This window comes from Canis lupus, chromosome 36 (assembly GCF_003254725.2).
Source record: "Canis lupus dingo isolate Sandy chromosome 36, ASM325472v2, whole genome shotgun sequence".
Classification (NCBI taxonomy): Eukaryota; Metazoa; Chordata; class Mammalia; order Carnivora; family Canidae; genus Canis; species Canis lupus.
Window position 1 is genome coordinate 11,149,141 of NC_064278.1, and position 18,405 is coordinate 11,167,545.

The 18,405-nt window shown below is 41.8% G+C and overlaps 1 pseudogene; it reads left to right on the plus strand.

Annotated features, from left to right (window-relative positions):
- The first annotated feature begins 2,178 nt into the window (after positions 1-2,178).
- LOC112668310 (U6 spliceosomal RNA) lies at positions 2,179-2,256 on the plus strand (annotated as a pseudogene).
- The last annotated feature ends 16,149 nt before the right edge of the window (positions 2,257-18,405 follow it).

The window sequence follows — 18,405 nt, forward strand, 5'->3', positions numbered from 1 at the left end:
TAAAACAAGTATAGAAAACACCCAGAGAACTTATTTTTAAAAACTTTAAGAATATAGCAAACATCAAATATTTATCCGACCTGGGGGGTTTAGGCAAATTTTTATGGATGAATTCTGAGAATAAGATCTTAAGAAGACAGGGGATTTATGTTTGTGTTCAGGCAAAGTTCTCCCTAAACCTTCCCAAACATACAGTGACGAAGATGACATGAATACCATGAGCTTCCATTTAGTGTGTGCCTCATAAATGTCACACAGAATAGGAAACAACTGACTCTTATGGAGCACTTGCAAGTAATTGTCCATGTAATGTACTGTGAACTTTATATAAATAATCCTATAGTAAATAACAAGCCTCTCATAATAAGCCATGAGTATTATTCCCCCCATTTTATGCACAGACATGTGTGCTCACATGCTTAGCCTGCATGCAAAAAGAGACACACAGAGATAGTGCTTTGCTCCAAGTCAACCAGCAATGAAGTTGTGAAACTGTGATTCAGATACGTAATTAACAGTCTTCCCTACCTGGAAATTTCCCCAAACAATCTGATTTCCAACTTTCATGCCATATTTTAAGCCAAACGTTGCTGCTGATGTGAAAAAGGCAACTCACAGAAGAGAACTGCAAGTGGCTCATAAGTATGCAAACGATCACCCTCACTAGCAGGCAGAGAAACGTTTATATTCATTGGGTTGGTAAAAATTAAAACTTTCCATAATACCAAGTGTTGGTGAGTCTTGGGAACCCTTGTGCAAGGCTAGTGGCTACCTAGAACTGATGAGATAAATTTGAAGTATTTGGAAAGATTCACCCTGTGTATATCCGAGACCTAACACTAGGCCCAGCTACTTAGGTTATAGAAGCTGGGACCTGGTGTCAACCTAGATCTGTCGTTGGAGGAATGGCTAATTAAAATGTGTTGGATGCCTCCTATGAAATAAAATGCTGGTGTTTAGAAGCAATGAGTTAGTACACAGGATCATCTTAAAAATACATCACTGAATGAATAAAAAGTATGCAAGAGATCTACAGTACCACATATATATTAAGACATGCATACATATAACCAGTTTATATATTTTTAAAAGACATTTACAGTAATCTATATTGAACTCATTAAAAATGGCTGGCTATAGGAGAGGGAAAGATGGTGGAGGTGGGTGGGGGGAAGAGAGAATAAATTGAAAGGAAAAAACATATGAAAGAAAATAAAGGTAGGATATTGACCAGACTAATAATTGTTAATTATGAACTGAAGGGTCTGATTAGCACATCTCTCAGCATTTGAGATCCCTCAAAAGATAACTAAAAATGCTGTGGAATAAAGCTTTATTGTTATTGGCTAAAGACCTTATACTGATTTGGGATATTTGAAATTAAAAATATGGGTACTCAACTTTTTACTGGGAAGAAGAATCACATCAGGATAATGCACTCTCAAATGCTGAGGGGAATAGAGATTTTTTTTTTCTAAAAATAAAGTGGGTAATTTCTTAGATTTGTACTTGGAGAAAACACACTGACAAATGTTTTGGCAAGGTGTTAGAACTTGTGCGTTAGTCTTATCTTAATGGAAGAGAATCTGATGGAATCATTATATCTGAGCAGAGCAGTCTTAAAGAAATGTTCTTTCTCTATATAAACAGCCAGAAGAGACTTTCAGCCTGGTCATGGTGCATCCCACTTATATACTCTCTAATTTAGATACTCTCTAACTGTGGGATCATACGTCTATATGAATTTGCCAGCTCAACAAGGCAGGGCACATCAATGGATTGTTTTTTTTTTTTATCCTAGTCAGTCTGAGTTCACAAGGAAGAAATTACAAGGAATAGTTGATGTTTGCCTTTTCCAAACCATTACACATATTTGACATTGTTCAGACATGTGGTTCAGAATACACTTTCAATCTAGTATTTTAGAACTCACTTAGGAAGTGACAAATTATAAATGAACGAACGAATGAATGAATGATGAACAAATAAACTAATAAAAGCAAGGAAAACAAAATAGAAAATACAAGGTACATGTCTTTGCTATAAATACAATTATCACGCTTGGCTATGAATTTGAGGGACTATGTTCCATAATAAATGCTATCATTTGGCTGAAAAGAATTTTTGCCTATTTGACAAGTAGTAGATAGATGGGGGAAGAAGAAAAGGTGAATAAGGAATTTAGTGACACAGAGAACACTAGCATGGACCCTGCACAAGGATGACACTCAAATTCATGAAGCATTCCATATTACAAAAAAAAAAAAAAAAGGAAATTACTCCATTTTTCTATATCTTTGGGGAATGATGAGATGTTTTATATAAGAGATTCATCACTTAACCTGATGACTACTTCTTTTTAGTTCACTCACCTCTTTTTTTTTTTTTAATATAAACACTTTCTGTAGAACTTTCTAGTTTGTACAGTGAATAGAAATTAATGATATACCTTTAAGCATAGGATCTCCAAGTATCCATCAACTATTTTACTGTGATGTAACATAGTAATGTCCGTCAGGGCCTTTGGGGAGTAAAGGCTTAGCATCATACAAATCCCATTAAACTCCACATGTTTACAAAGTTCGTTTGCCTTTTATTGGTATCTCCCTTCTCAGTCTTCTGTCGTTTCCTCCTCTATGATTGTTTTAGCTGTTCTGACCCTTTCTTGGCCATCCCCATGCTAACCACATTGACATGCTCTCCCATCAGAAAAGAATCCATGGGGCAGCCCCGGTGGCTCAGCTGGTAGCGCCCCCTTCAGCCCAGGGTGTGATCCTGGAGACCTGGGATCGAGTCAGGCTCCCTGCATGGAGCCTACTTCTCCCTCTGCCTGTGTCTTTGCCTCTCTCTCTCTCTCTCTCTCTGTGTCTCTAATAAATAAATAAAATCTTAAAAAAAAAAAAAAGAAAAGAATCCATGGACTTTGTGACAACCATGTAGAGTAGTTATTTCTTCTTACTTCCTGCTGTGTATCCACCTCAAATACCCAGGGGAAATTCTAAAAGCATAGTGGTATCCAGATTGGAAAATCCTTTCTGATTGAAATTATTTTAAATCAAACTGTAATGACTTTTATTAGGATTTCCTGTCTGCTGATAGATAAATGTGCTCCATTTGGACTGTATAGTTCATTTCATTCTACAAGGTGATCAACCAGGACACCAGATAAAATTTTATCGGTATCTACTTTATCGTGCTACTCCTGCATGTTACTAGTGAGTTCCAAATAAGTTTTATTTTCTTTGCTCTCTTCTGCTAACTCCAAAATTTTCCAGAGGCTAATAAAATCTGAATCTTAATAAGGTCCTAGCTATAGCAACAGCAAAACTTAGCATAGCTGAAGAGATATGAATAAAACTTCCCAGGCTTTTTTCTCATTAGAATGCTACTCTCCAGAGACATAGAGTAAGCCTCATGAATGAAGCTCTCTCTCTATATCTACATGCTTAACTGTAACAAAATTTCAGTGAGCAACTTTTCATTGGAGGCCCTCTAAAGTTGATCTTTTAGCATGGCCTACATAAACTATGACCCACAAACATAAACCTTTCAAACACTAAATACAATGCCCTGTTCATAGTAGGTACTTTATAAATAGTAGAGCTCCACTTCCCTTTCTTTACTCCTTAAAATAACCTCAGTCAGTAAACATTTCAACCTCATTTTTCAGAATGGAAATTAAAAATAACAATAACCACTCAGCCCAACTTGGTCAGAATGAAAGAAGGTACATCCGACTACCCACGCTGGTTACAGCAGCTCAGTGGTAAAACAATTTCTGAACTGGTCTGCATTCTTCCAACTTAGAGGCTTCCTTAAGTATTGGCCACCATCCCTCTTTGCAGAACTGTAACTGCTAGAGTTGAGGAAGTGTTGGGAAGTCTGGGCTGTGCCCCATGTCATGCGCTGCCAAGTCAACCAGATGGCCATCAGAACAGCGTGAGGACAACTGAATGCCCACATGAGTGATTCTGAGTTTGTAAGCACAGTCAGAGTGTACACAGGAGAGCAACGCTTAAAAGGTCTAAAAAGCCTAAACTGCAATATGCTGGACTCCCACAGTCACACTCCAATTCAATAAGATTTTCGATCAGTATTAATGAAAGGTCTTTTCAGGGCTTCACGTGTTATTTTCCTGAAAGGAACAAAGGAACAATTCCTATCTTAGTTCTTTAATATTATTAAAAAATAATGTAAACTCTGGTGCCATACTGAGACAATGTTTCTGTGTAAATCTAACATTTATTACACTTTCAAGTCACAAATACGATTATATCACAAATTTACATGCAATGCATAGTCCCTAAAGAAAGAATTCCATTCCTTAAAAAAAATGACAAAGCATTTAGGCATATTTCTGAGCAGTAACATTCAAATAAAGATTACCAACAAGTGATAAGTGACCATTTCCAATGAAGAAAACCACAGAAAACAATTGAATCAGTTTACCATTTGTAGCAGAAATAAAATAATCCATACCTGATGTATTCTGTGATACTTTAATAACTTCCAAATCATGGAAAATGCAAAAAATAAATGTGTGTGTATCTAATACTTGTCTTCTGATATACATGTAAGTACAAGAACTCTCATGGCAATCAAAAGTTGTATGAAATTTTTAAATTTGATTTAGGAATGTTCAGTGGAAAGCCACTTTTAAAGCATCATATGACAATAATTAAAACATCTACAGTTGATTAAATTTAAGAATATTCTTTTACTTTCCACCTTGAAGGTCAATAATTAATTCATGTTATTATAATTTATTTGTAATTTACCTCAATTTAATACTTGCAGAATTAACATATCTGCAACTTACCTTTCTGTGATTCAAAGTTCTTTCTAGGTTTCTGAAAATATTGATATTTTCTTCCCCTTGTATAGAGGAGTTACTTTTTTGGAGGTGGGGAGTTGCTTTAAAAAAAAAATCCCACATGTGAAACATGAGTGGGCATCCAATTACACAGTATTTTAGTTTAAAATGAGAGGGGATGGTGGTGGGAAATACTCACAAAAAGATATTTGTCATGCAGACTCTTCAATTCTTTCATTTTATATTTTCTTTCTTTTTCCCTCCTTAATGAATGAGAGGAAAATAAATCTTTGACGTTCCAAGGAAGTGATTCTGAAGTGGAACCTCCATCAGATCATCTAGAACGACTGTCCACCAACATTATATTAAAGGCAGTAAATAAGGTTGTTCCTAAGGCTCTGAAAGCCAGAGCTTCCGTCAGTGGCCATGACTGAGGCTCATCATGGTTTGGACACTGCAGCTGAAACCTCAAGACTTATGCACTGAGCAACAATGAAGATATTGTACAATCAACTAGGATTACAGTGAAGAAAAACAAAGTGCTTTCAGATTGTAAAAGAAAATGATCATCACGAGGAAAGGGAAGTCACTGTTGGATTTAAAAGGCAACCAGAGAAAAATAAAAACAAAAATAAATATAAAACATCAGCACCCTACCCCAGAGGATGTTAAAATCACAAAGAAAATTTTCCAAAGGAAATCTAAGAAGCTCACAGATGAAAAAGCATTCACACAATCCATTTTAGCATGTGCACTCTGCTAAATGGTCTGCAAAATTAGAAAAAGAAACTGATTCATTGTCGAGGTGCATTATCTGAGAGAGTACACAGTGTCCAGAAATTCTGTTGCTTCTTTCATCAGAATCAATGTGAGGTTTGCATTAGTAAGGATGGTGAAGTTATTTTATAAGAAGGAAGAGAAGGAGGAGGAGAGGGAGGAGGGGGGCAGAGGAGAGGAGGAAGGGAAGAAAAGAAAGCTAGAGAAGGAGTATCAAGCCAAGAAGCAAAAGAGAGGGTCAACAATGTTTATTTCCGAACGCTTGTTGAAATATAATGAAGTGTGTTCTTTTTCCTTCAACTAAGATATAAAAGTTAAAAATCTCCAGGTCTCCAGAAAGAGATTGTTTCTGCAAACGATGCACATTTTAAATACCATTCAATAGCCATTGTTGAGGGACACCTGGGTGGCTCAGTGGTTGAGCATCTGCCTTCCCTCAGGTTGTGACCCAGGGTCTGGGGATCGAGTCCCCACGTTGGGCTCCCTGCAGGGAGCCTGCCTCTCCCTCTGCCTGTGTCTCTGCCCCTCTCCCTCTCTGTGTCTCTCATGAATAAATAAAATCTTTTTTTTTTTTTTTTAAAAAAGCTATTTTTGAAATCTGGCTCATGAAAACCTTGCCAGAGGGGAGGGGCAAAACGGGCGAAGGGAGCAGAAGATACAGGCTTCCAGTTCTGCAATGAAAAAGTCACGAGGATGAAAGTTACAGCACAGGGAACATAGTCCGCGGCATTGACCAGTCCTGTGTGGTGACAGATTGTAGCTACACTTGTGGTGAACATAGTCTAGACTTGTCCAATCACTATGTCCTATATCTGAAGCTAATACAACACTGTGTCTCAACTATTCTTCAGTACAAAAAAAAAAAAAAAAAAAGTCAAAAAAGCTGCAGTTACACATTTCATGAGGCAAAGGACATGAGGCTCCCCAGTTAGTTGTGCAATATCTTGCCACTGTTTTGTTTCAGGCACACCTGAGTCAAAATCTGCAACAGGGGTTCTTGTCCTTTTATGTCCCATTACACCTGATGCAAGTATTATTCTCCTAGCAGTAACAGGCACCACTACAGTAATCATGAATCCTTTCAGAGAAGTTGATGTTAAGCATTAGAACTTTTTAGTGGGAAATTGAGAAGGGGCTGCAGCTTTAAACATGTTGCTCAGGAGCTTCTGATAGGACACCCAGGTGTTGTAAGCCTTTCCCCTTTTGAGAATCACCAATCTTCTCAAAGGTTATAAACTCCTTTCCCTCTTAAGAATAGCTGATCTTTGAAGATAAAGAATTCACTTTTTTTTTTTCTCCATGCCAGGTTAACAAGCTTCCAAAACATGGATTCACCAATGGCCTTCACTAACCCACATTTGGTAGGGCTTGAACTTTGAGATATATATATATATTTTTTTTTTTTCTTATAGCAATGAAAGACTTATACCTATCCATCACTTCGTTGTGATCACCAGCAGAAGAAAGTTGTCTGGGACTAAGGGTATAGACAGGCCATGGGATAGAATATAGTTTCACTTTGGCCTATCCGTTCAGCAATTCTAACCAAAGCTAATATACCACAGATCAAAGTCATATGTTTACAGTGATATTAATGACAACCTCCGTTCTAAGTAAATTATCTGGGCCTTTCATTCAGATGTTTGGATCTTAGGAAGATGAAGGAAGCAGTCAGGCGAGCCTTGGCTGTGACGACATTCCTTAGCATCACTAGCACCTGAAACAACTAGCTTTGGTAGCCACTTAAGTCTTTAAGTGCTTAATGACTATTTTTCTATCCCAATGATCGAAAAACTGTACAAAAAAGTAATCTCCTTATAGATAGGCATTGCATCCCACCAGTGGATCCTGTAGTAGGCATCTTCTTCTTTAGGATCAAAGCATTCCTTCCCCCAGCTGCCAGGACCCTGGCTGCTGCTGGCTCACAGCCAAGCCCTTTTTTTGGGAATTATCCTTGGCCTAAGATATATCTCTTACTGGAGTCGGGGGAGGGATAGCCTGCACACAATGCAGGGCCAAGAGGAGGGTGGAGCAAGTGAGCAACTGGCCTTGGCGCTCAATTTAAGGGGGAGCCACAAAACTCAGTAGTCAAGTAATATCTTAATGCACTATTTTTAAAAATAAAAAATACAAAGCATCCACGATGATCAACTATCACAATTTTAAATAAAGACAGCATGGGTAATAACCAATTTCTCCTTTTGCCTGAGGCTCCAATATGGCTCCACACAGCACTCTTACTGATCCCATCCTCAATATGTTCGATATTTTGTTCATTGTGGACATTGTATTAATTTAGATTTTGAAAAATAGTGCATTAAAATATTTATCTTGGTTACTGAGTTTTTTGGCACCTCTAAATTTTGTCCTTGAGCAGAGTGACTCCTGTACCTCACCCTAGTCCCAGTCCTGGCAGGTGGTACCATTGCTTGGCTCATTTGCCCTACAGAGAGAGGGACAATGTTGGAGGGCCATCCCATCGACAGAGTCCCTGTAGGACTGGCTGAAGCCTTTCTTGTGACTTCATTGAGGTCCAATCTTTCTTCCCTCATTACCTTCCCAGGGTTATTCCAAAGAACACCCCTATAGGCGAGTCTGTCTCTGCGTGTGTTTCTCCTAAAACATCCCCATAGAAGAGAGGTGAAAATCAAAACTCAGAGAAGCTGTGGACTTGCCCAGGTTCTCACAGTTCCTAAGAGGTGGGGATGAGAACCCAGAAATGTCTCTAACTGGAAGCCAGTGTTCCTCTTTGTAACATCCTATAGACTAGGATCAGAATTTGGGACTATTGTCAAATAGCCAAAGGTCAAGCCCAGACACCAACAATCCCCATGCATTTACCTAACAGTGAAAGCAATCCTCTGATTATGTCAGACCCTGCAGCGGATAGAATAATACCCGCCCCACCTGGCCCACCCTCCAACAAAGATAGCTACATCCCAATCCCCAGAACCAATGTATATGTTAATTGACTTGGGAAAATGGATTTTTCAGATGTGATTACATCAAGGATCTTGAGATGGGCAGATTATACTGCATTTCCAGGTGGGTCCAATATAATAATTATAAGGGTCCTTTTTAGGGAAAGAGATGTGATGATAGAAGCAGAGGACAGAGGGGTGTGACCATGAGCCAAAGAAGAATGCAGGCATCCTCTAGAATCTGGAAAAGTCAAGGAACCGATTCTCCCCTAGAGCCTCCAAAAGAAACAAGGTTCTCCTTCACCTTGATTTTAGCTCCATAAGACCCATTTGGACTTCTGACCTCCAGAAGTTTGAGAATATAAGTTTGTGCTGTTTTAAGCCGCTCGGTTTGTGGTAACCTGTTACGGCAGCACTAGAAAAGGAAAACGATCCCAAAGGCAGCATCTTTGACCCCACATCACGGCACTGGTCACATCACGCAGAGTTGGAATGAATCCCTAACAGAAATCCGACAGAACCAGCAGAGGAATTTAACAGTAACTTCTCTGTTGTGTTATATGAAAAAAAAATTTTTTTTTTAAAGAACATGGATATGTGGAAGGATTGATGATCTTGTTCTGGCTCCAGATGGTCATGTTCTCCTAATGACAGATGGAAGTCTAGGACAGGCGGGCTCATCTACATGGGAGGAGGAGAGAAATGATTAATACGAGGAGCCCAGCAAGATCCAAGATCTCTTTGAAGCACGCTTTTTTTGCTTTTCAGATTCTTCACTAATTCTCTTTGAACTGTGAATATTGTTATGTTCCCAATATTTTATCATAGGACCAACTACTCTGTTTTTCCTCTCTCTTCTTGCTACAACTAAAGAGTTTAGAGTTTTAGCTTCTCTTGTACTTACATGAAGATAGACATTTTTTGTTGTTCCTGTCGATTAGATTTTGAGTCTGGTGTGCCACCCGTTTTATTATAAAAAAGCTGAATATATTAAGGAGGCTTTTGTTTGTTTGTTTGTTTGTTTGTTTGTTTGTTAAAACTCCATATAAGAAAGAGGACAAAATACTTCTGCTAGAAGCCAAAACAAGAGAAGGTGGGGCCCAAGAACATATCTTAAATGGAAACAGAAAACAGTAGGGCTTCACTACAGGGAAGAAAGGGGTGCTGTCATTGGAATGGACAAGAAAAAGGGAGAGGAAAGTACTGTGTGTCTGTAAACGAGGGCTGGGACAGGGAGGAGAAGGGGTCAGGGGAGGTGGTGATATCGGAGTAGATGGGACCTCGAGCAGGCTTGCCATGATGTTCTCACCTCAGGTGTGTCCCAGCACGATGTGGAACTGCCGCCAGCAGCCTCGTAGGAGCAGTCCTCACTGGCAAGTATTAGCTTTTATCTAAATAAGCATCACACCAGTGAGAATGGGGAAAATTAACAAGACAGGAAACAATAAATGTTGGAGAGGATGTGGAGAAAGGGGGACCCTCCTGCACTGTTGGTGGGAATGTGAACTGGTGCAGCCACTTGGAAAACTGTGTGGGGGTTCCTCAAAGAGTTAAAAACAGACCTTCCCTATGACCCAGCCATTGCACTGCTGGGGATTTACCCCAAAGATACAGATGCAGTGAAACGCTGGGACACCTGCACCCCAATATTTATAGCAGCAATGGCCACAATAGGCAAACTGTGGAAGAAGCTTCAACATCCATCAACAGATGAGTGGATAAAGAAGATGTGGTCTGGGGATCCCTGGGTGGCGCAGCGGTTTAGCGCCTGCCTTTGGCCCAGGGCGCGATCCTGGAGACCCGGGATCGAATCCCACGTCGGGCTCCCGGTGCATGGAGCCTGCTTCTCTCTGCCTGTGTCTCTGCCTCTCTCTCTCTCTCTCTCTCTCTCGCTCTCTGATGACTATCATAAATAAATAAATTAAATAAAAAAAAATTAAAAAAAAAAAGAAGAAGATGTGGTCTGTATACACAGTGGAATATTCCTCAGCCATTAGAAACGACAAATACCCACTATTTGCTTCGACGTGGAGGGACCTGGAGGGTATGATGCTGAGTGAAATAAGTCAATCGGAAAAGGACAAACATTATATGGTCTCATTCATTTGGGGGAATATAAAAATTAGTGAAAGGGAATAAAGGGAAAGGAGAGAAGATGAGTGAAAATATCAGTGAGGGGATCCCTGGGTGGTGCAGCGGTTTGGCGCCTGCCTTTGGCCCAGGGCGTGATCCTGGAGACCCCGGATCGAATCCCACGTCGGGCTCCCGGTGCATGGAGCCTGCTTCTCCCTCTGCCTCTCTCTCTCTCTCTGTGACTATCATAAATAAATAAAAATTAAAAAAAAATATCAGTGAGGGTGACAAAACATATGAGACTCCTAACTCTGGGAAATGAACAAGGGGTGGTGGAAAGGGAGGTGGGCGGGGGGTTGGGTGACTGGGTGATGGGCACTGAGGGGGGCACTTGGCGGGATGAGCCCTGGGTGTTATGCTATATGTTGGCAAATTGAACTCCAAGAAGAAAGAAAACTTTGCTAGCATCCCCAAAGGCCAAATAAATAAATAAATAAATAAGCATCTCCTGACATCGACGGGAGCCCAAGAAAAGTGGGTTGGAGTCCTGGAAACTTGACGGGATGGCATCAACCAATCCTTGGGAGTTGAACGCAACCAGCCTAACGTGGTTACCCTCCCAGGATCTGTCTTTCACCTGAGCTGGGATAATGTTTAATGGCCTCCTTGTACATGATAATAACATGTAAATATAAGGGCTCTCCTGCACAGAGGGGGTATACAGGTCAAAGGTCTTGTTACAGCTCAACATCTTCTTTAAAATAGCTTATTAATCAATATGGAGGAGCCCTGATCATTATGGCTGCCTTTCCCCAGATTTGGAAAAGGATAGGCCCAGACAGTTGTGAAGCCAGGAGACTGTCAGCAAGGCAGGCCCCTCTGAACTCCCAGCTAGCACTGAAGTGGTACAGCACCCCGGTATGTCCCAGTTGGGGTTTTTTAGACATCTGGGTGAAAGAAAACAGATGGGAGAATTATGACTTTGAACAAATAATTTACCACGTTAAAAATTATGGAATCAGTGAAACTTGAGTAATTTTTCCCATTATTTAACTGAAGTTTGTGCTTTTTCATGTAGTTGGTCAGTGATACTAGTGCCTGCGTGCCTTTTTTATTTTTATTTCTTTTCCTTTTTCTTTTTAAAACGATTTTATTTATTTGTTCATGAGAGACACACAGAGAGAGGCAGAGACACAGGCAGAGGGAGAAGCAGGCTCCCTGCAGGGAGCCCCATGTGGGACTCGATCCCAGGACCTCAGGATTATGACCTGAGCTGAAGGCAGATGTTCAACCGCTGAGGCACCCAGGTGCCCCTGCTTGAGTGCCTTGAAAAAATATATATTGTATTGAATACTGTGGAGGAAGATGTGCAAAAAAGGTCAGAGGGCATGCTTATAGTGGAGCCTCTGGGCTGCTTGCCCAGAACTTTCTGTTCCAAAGAGGTAGGCATGGGTTATCTGTTTCACTGGGCGGCCTCTCTCGTGGCCAGAGTGGGAGAGAGGTGGGACCAAGGGGCCGCACATCCGTCCCTGCAAGTGGCTAAACCCCTAACACGGAAGCAGTGAAATGTCTGTGAGAAATGGAGAAGAGCATGTCCTCCCTGTTTGAGCTGCTTCTTTTGTCTGGCACAGATGTCTCCAGTGAACATTGTTGAATGACATGAATTAGCAAATGGAGGCTAGAAGGATGAATGAATACAGACATGCAGAACACAGCAGAGGCAAAGGGCAGAGTCCTGCCCACATTCCAGGCCCTGCTTCCAGGTTTTTCCTGCCTCCAGCTCCAGGGCTGACCTTGGTAGCCCTCCATGAGGCCCTAGGAACCTCCCGTCTACCTTGGGCCATTCTGTGTTGGTTTCTGTTACTTGTAAATTGTAACCACTAGGGACACCTGGGTGGCTCAGTGGTTGAGCGTCTGCCTTTGGCTCAGGTCGTGATCCCAGAGTCCAGGGATCGAGTCCCGCATGAGACTTTCCCACAGAGAGCCTGCTTCTCCCTCTGCCTGTGTCTCTGCCTCTCTGTGTCTTTCATGAATAAATAAAATCTTTAAGAAACTTGTAATCATTCATAATGGAGTTTAGAGTCTACTTTGTGACGAACATGAAAAAAATCTATAGGACTTATTCTCCCTCTTTATATATGTGTATATTTATATGAATGTACACGTGTGCATGTGGGTGTGTGTACAGTATCATGTACATACATGTCTCTCCAAAGGAACCAGATAAATCAGCATCCCTGAGCTCTCTTCCTTATATGTAAAATGAAGGGATTAGATTAAATGATTTGAATTTTTAAGAGGTAATGCTTTCTAGGAATTATGCCAATGATTTGTATAGAAGGTATAACGTTGCCAGAAAACAGTGCCCAAGACAGGCACTTTGGAAATTCTTATATTTTCCGTGTTGTGTCATTGCTGAATACAGTCGGGTGGCTCTTTTGGAAGTGCATTCCGAGGTGGTCGCACATTATTTTAACTCCCTCCACCGAGGCAGCCCTCCAGTCTGATGAAAAGGTGATTGAGGGTGCTGGTAACACCAGTTTGGGCAGAAGGCAAAATTTGGCTGTAAAATAGCAGTGAGGTTCCCCCTGAACCGGCCCTGGAGGCAGACCCCGGGGAGTGCCACGTTGAGACAGAAGGAATCATCCGTGACAATGCGATGCCAGATTGGAAGGTCTGGAGGGGGGATAACCTGCGCAGTCGCTCACAGGTGGCTGCCCTCCTTTTGGATGGGACCTCGGTATCCCTCTCACATTAAAGCACAGGGCTGGGCCTGTACCATGTGGTCAATAGGCACTGGGTAACTAAGCCAAATTCCTAGTGACAGCCATGGGTGTTTGAACTTTTATTAGTGTCAGGTGCTTGGCATGTATTTTCTTACTTCACACTGTTGACAATCTTCTTTTAACTCCCATTTCAAACATTAGGAAAGAGGGACTTCAAGAACTTAAGCAACTTGTCCCGAACCCCACTGCTAGAAAGTGGCAGAGGATGTGTCAGGTTGCCTGACTCCAGAGCCCCCCATGCTCTCCTGCCTCCCCCTTCTCAGCCACAATTGGAGGCAAGTGAGAAGGGCACAGGCCTCTGGCCCTCTGCCGGATTTGACCTAGCGGTTGTAAAGACCCTCCATCACCTAATATTGATCTGAGCTGCAACGTTCTCCCGAGGAGCACTGTGTGCCTAGAAAACAAAGTGAGAGGATCGTAAATAAATGGTCCAAAACATTGTGCATAAAAACATTTTCACCGTGCGAAGAAGCTACATGCATTTCTAGCTGTTGTTTTTGACTTTGTATTTTCAGAATGCCTTTAGGGGGTTTAGGGGCAGCGCATCTGCTCTAATGCTCCCGTGTACGTGTCTCGGGGTCCCTGTGGGTGCCACTGGCACACGTTACTGTCTCCCCTTCTCCCATAGGCCTGAAGTTAGGGCAATCCTGCCACCCACCGAAGCTCACCGCTGGAAAGCTAATAGCTTTGGCAAAACAGCAGAGGGGTTGGGTGTTTTTTTTTTGTTTTGTTTTTTGTTTTCAAGTCAGTGTGGGGGAAAAGGGACTGGGACAGGTTCCTCCCAGACGCCTGATTTCTAGCCCGCACACGCCAGCCCGCCCTCCTGCGCCCGAGGAGGAGCCCGCAGCGGCGCCTGCCCGCGTCGCTATGGCAACCGAGGCTCAGCGGGCCGGCGCGGGCCTGGAACAGGACTGGCTTTTAGAACTTGCGGGGAAAGTACGCTTTCATGTGAGAGCAAGGGAAAGGCGAGCGGCTTAATTAACGTGTCTCAGCTCAACATAGGGATACCGGTCCCTTCCGCGGTTGCAGCAGAGCGGGTGCAGCTCTGTTAGGGGATGCGAGGCATCAAAGGGGGGGGCAGTTCTCTCGTCGCGTGTGAAGTGTGCAAAGCGGGCAGAAAAGCAGGGACGGGTTGTGTCGGAGCCTCTGCGAAAGGTTTTTCACTTTATAAAACCGTCTCGGCTTGAGAGGGCAGAGAAGCACCGCGCCCCTCCCGCATCCGCAGAGGCGGCCTGGGAGATGCGTTGCTAGGCAACGGCGCGCAGGCCCCGGGCGCCCGGGAATGCGCGCGGCTGACCTGGGGGCAGCGCGGCCCCGGCCCCGGCCCCGGCCCCGGCCCTGCACGCGGGAAATAGCTACAAAACGTAAACACAGAAATAAAGACTCCGGGCCGTGCATCTAACTTATTCAAGCCAAGACCGGGATTCTCTTAATGAAAAATGGCAACAGTATGCAAAAAATAGTAGGTTGAGGGGGAAAACGGTGTTAGTGGCTGTAAATCCAGAAACTTGCATTTTGAATAATCTAGGAAGCAACCCTTCCCGTGTTTTTGGAGACGTTGATAACCGCCACGGGAACTATCACAGCAAAGGGTCTGCAAATATGTTATGTTTAAATAACGTAAGGGCAAACAAAAGAGAAACCAGTTTACGATAATGAGACCTGCTACATCTTTTTTTTTTTTTTTTCTCTTTTTTTCATGAAAAGCTCAAGTCTCAGTTCTCAGCACCTGATGTTTTTAAGCTCCAGAGTCTCCCATTCTCTTTCCTGCCACTCCATCATTAATGTGACACTGGCTGGTGGGAGAAGGGATGGCATTTATTTTGCAAGTAGATGAATATTTGGAGGGAAATTGCAAAGCTGGTTTATGGAGCAAAACATACTCTTGTCAGCAATAAATTATTTAGTTTGATTTTAAAAATACCTCGTACCACTGCAAAATGCTCATGGCGACACGTTATGATAGGTTGTTAAATTTATCAACATTAAAATCAATCAAAATTGGTGGTGCTCAGGAAGGCAGGGGACTGCAAATCCATCTTCAAGTCTTTCAGTAGTTTTTTTTTTTTTTTTTTTTTTTTTTTTGTCATGAGTTTTGGGTGAACCAATTCTGAAACTATTTTAGATGGATTATAGGATTGAAGAAATGAACAAATATGTTGAGGTTGTTGGGACTCAGGGTATCACTGTTGAAGGAGGGATGTACAAATGAAGACTAGGGGAAAGCAAGAAAGAATCCAAAATAAACCAGAAACAGACAAATGGACGTCATTTTGTGATTTCTGAAATATGGGAGTACAGGTGTGCACATGTGTACCCTATGTGTATGTATATACATATGTACGTGTACATATACATGCATGTTTTTTATTTGTTCAGTGTTTAAATTTCTTTTTATTTTCTTAAAGATTTTATTTATTTATTCATGAGAGACACAGAGAGAGAGGCAGAACACAGGCAGAAGGAGAAGCAGGCTCCATGCAGGGAGCCTGACGCGGAACTCGATCCCGGGTCTCCAGGATCACACCCCGGGGCTGAAGGTGGCGCTAAACTGGTGAGCCACCGGGAATGCCCAATTTCTTTTTATTTAAAAAAAATTTTTTTAAAGATTTTATTTGGGAGAATGAGCAAGGGGAGGGGAGGAGGAGAGAGAGAGCACAAGCATGGGGAGGTGCAGAGGGAGAAGTAGACTCCCTGTGGAGCAGGGACCTGGACGTGGGGCTGGATCCCAGGATCCCAGGATCATGACCTGAGCTGAAGGCAAATGCTTAGCTGACTGAGCCATCAGGTGCCCTTAAATTTCTTTTTAAAAGTTCTGTTTACTGGAGAAAGAGAGAGAGTGGGCAGGGAGAGGGGCAGAGGGAGAGGGAGAGAATCTCAAACAGACTCCCGGCCTAACAGAGCCTAACATGGGGCTCTATCTCACACCCCTGAGATTGTGACCTGAGCCCAAAGAGCCAGATGCTTAACCAACTGTGCCCCCCGCCCAGGCGCCCCTGCTCCAAGTGTTTAGAAGCAATTTACCCTAGTAGCAGTGAGCACTTAGCAGTAAGATCTTGATCTCTAATACCATTCCTTCACTAAAGTGAACCATGGCTCCTCAGAGAAACTGCTGATTGCAGGCCTGGGGCAGGATAATTAGAAGTTTAACCTAGGACATTTTGTTATGCTAGAAAGTAGGGAAGCACTAAAAAAAAAAAAAAAAAAAAAAAAAAAAAAAGACAGGGACATATCAAAAGGCCACAGGAGCCAGCGTAAAGCAGCTCCTGCTGGCAAAATCTGAAACAATTTGAGCACCAAAATAGGGACATTAATGACTTATGAGTCATTGGGGGGAAAAAAGAATTCATAAATAATAGTCCATAAATAATAGATTAATTCATATAAAGTAAAAGATAATAATAAATAAGAAAGGGAGGAGCTCTTGCTTGCAGTAAAATGCTGAGGGCTGGCTGGTTGGTACATGTGGAGGAAGTGCTGATGATAGACGAGACAGTCTTTTATAACCATCACGGTAAAGAGGCAATCGGGCAAGAATCATGCTAATCTAGGGGATATTTTTGAAGAAGAGTAGACTATTTGTATGATCTAAAAGTGTCTTCTCACAGATTGGTTACTAGTTACAGGGGAAAAAACAAGGTCAGAGTGGGAAAATTTGGCTGGGGAATCAAAATAAATGTCACCAATGAGGACCGATGGACATTGTGTGCTTCCAGAAGATACCCTGAGGACAAGGCATTGCTTATACAGTATTATGGCCAGGTATGCTCAGCGTAAATCTAATCATGAGGAAATATCAGACAATCCCCAAAGGGGGAACAACTCTACAAAAGAAAAGGAAGGGCTGGATGACTGCATCCTTCAAACCTGGCTGTGTTACAAAAGACAGAGAAAGGCTGTGGGAATTGGCCCAGATTGGACCAGACTAAAGACACCTGACAAGCAATGCAGTCCCTGATCCCAGAGTGGAACCGGATGGGATGACAAGGATGCTATAAAGGGTGTTATGGGATCAACTGACAGTCAAGTGGGAGATTAAAAGTACTGTTATCTATGTTAAATTTACTGAAGCTCACAACTGTACTGTGATTGGAGAACATCCCTATTCCTGGGAAACCCACAAGAAAGTACTTAGGAGGACAAGGGCAGGTGTAATATATGCAACTTACTCTCACAATGCTCAGAAAGCAACATTATGTATAGGTATGAGTATGTCAGTGTGTGTGTGCATAAATGTATATATAAACATACATAACCACACAGAGAAGGCACAAAGGATGGAGCCAGTGAGGTGAAACAAAGGCAATATTTTAATATGTAGCTGGGTAAGTGGCAGGTGGGTGCTCTTTGTCTTATTCACGCACCTTCTGTAAGTTTGAAAAGATTTCTAAATGAAAAGTTAAAAGTCAACCAAAAAAGGAAAAAGAAATTCTTTTTTAGTGAAAACAAAACCAATTTGTACTGGAAATAAAATAATGAATGAATATTTGACATTTTAAGAAATCTGTGAAAGCAACAATAATCCAACATATACAAAAAGCTACCACTGGTAACTCCGAGTTACGTGTTTAGCACGGAGAAGTGCTATCAGGATCCAGACACACTCTGTTTGTAACATTTCTTCCTCTTGCCTCTTTGTGGGGCATATGTTCAATCATTTTAACTTTGCTCTTGGGTGTTCTCAAAATCCTGGACTTTCCCAATTCCTAAATTCCCCTCCAAATGCCCCCTGCAATTTGTGACTTAAGTCAACATGAAAAATTGACCAGACGTTTTTCAAGAAATTATTGCAGAGGAGAAGTTTTAATTCATTGACTAGAGCAATTTCAAGTATTTAACTTAAACTGTTTGGAAAGAGCATTTATATAACTGCTTAGCATTTTAGCACTTTTTCCTGCAAAGGTTTTAAACTTAGTGTGTTTTTCAAAGAAATTTTAATCTCTAACTGTGAAGCAGGACCTGTTTACCCTGCCCCATTATAAATAAGGATACTACTGACTACTTCCCAGCTCTGTTTATGATTCAAAAAAAAAAT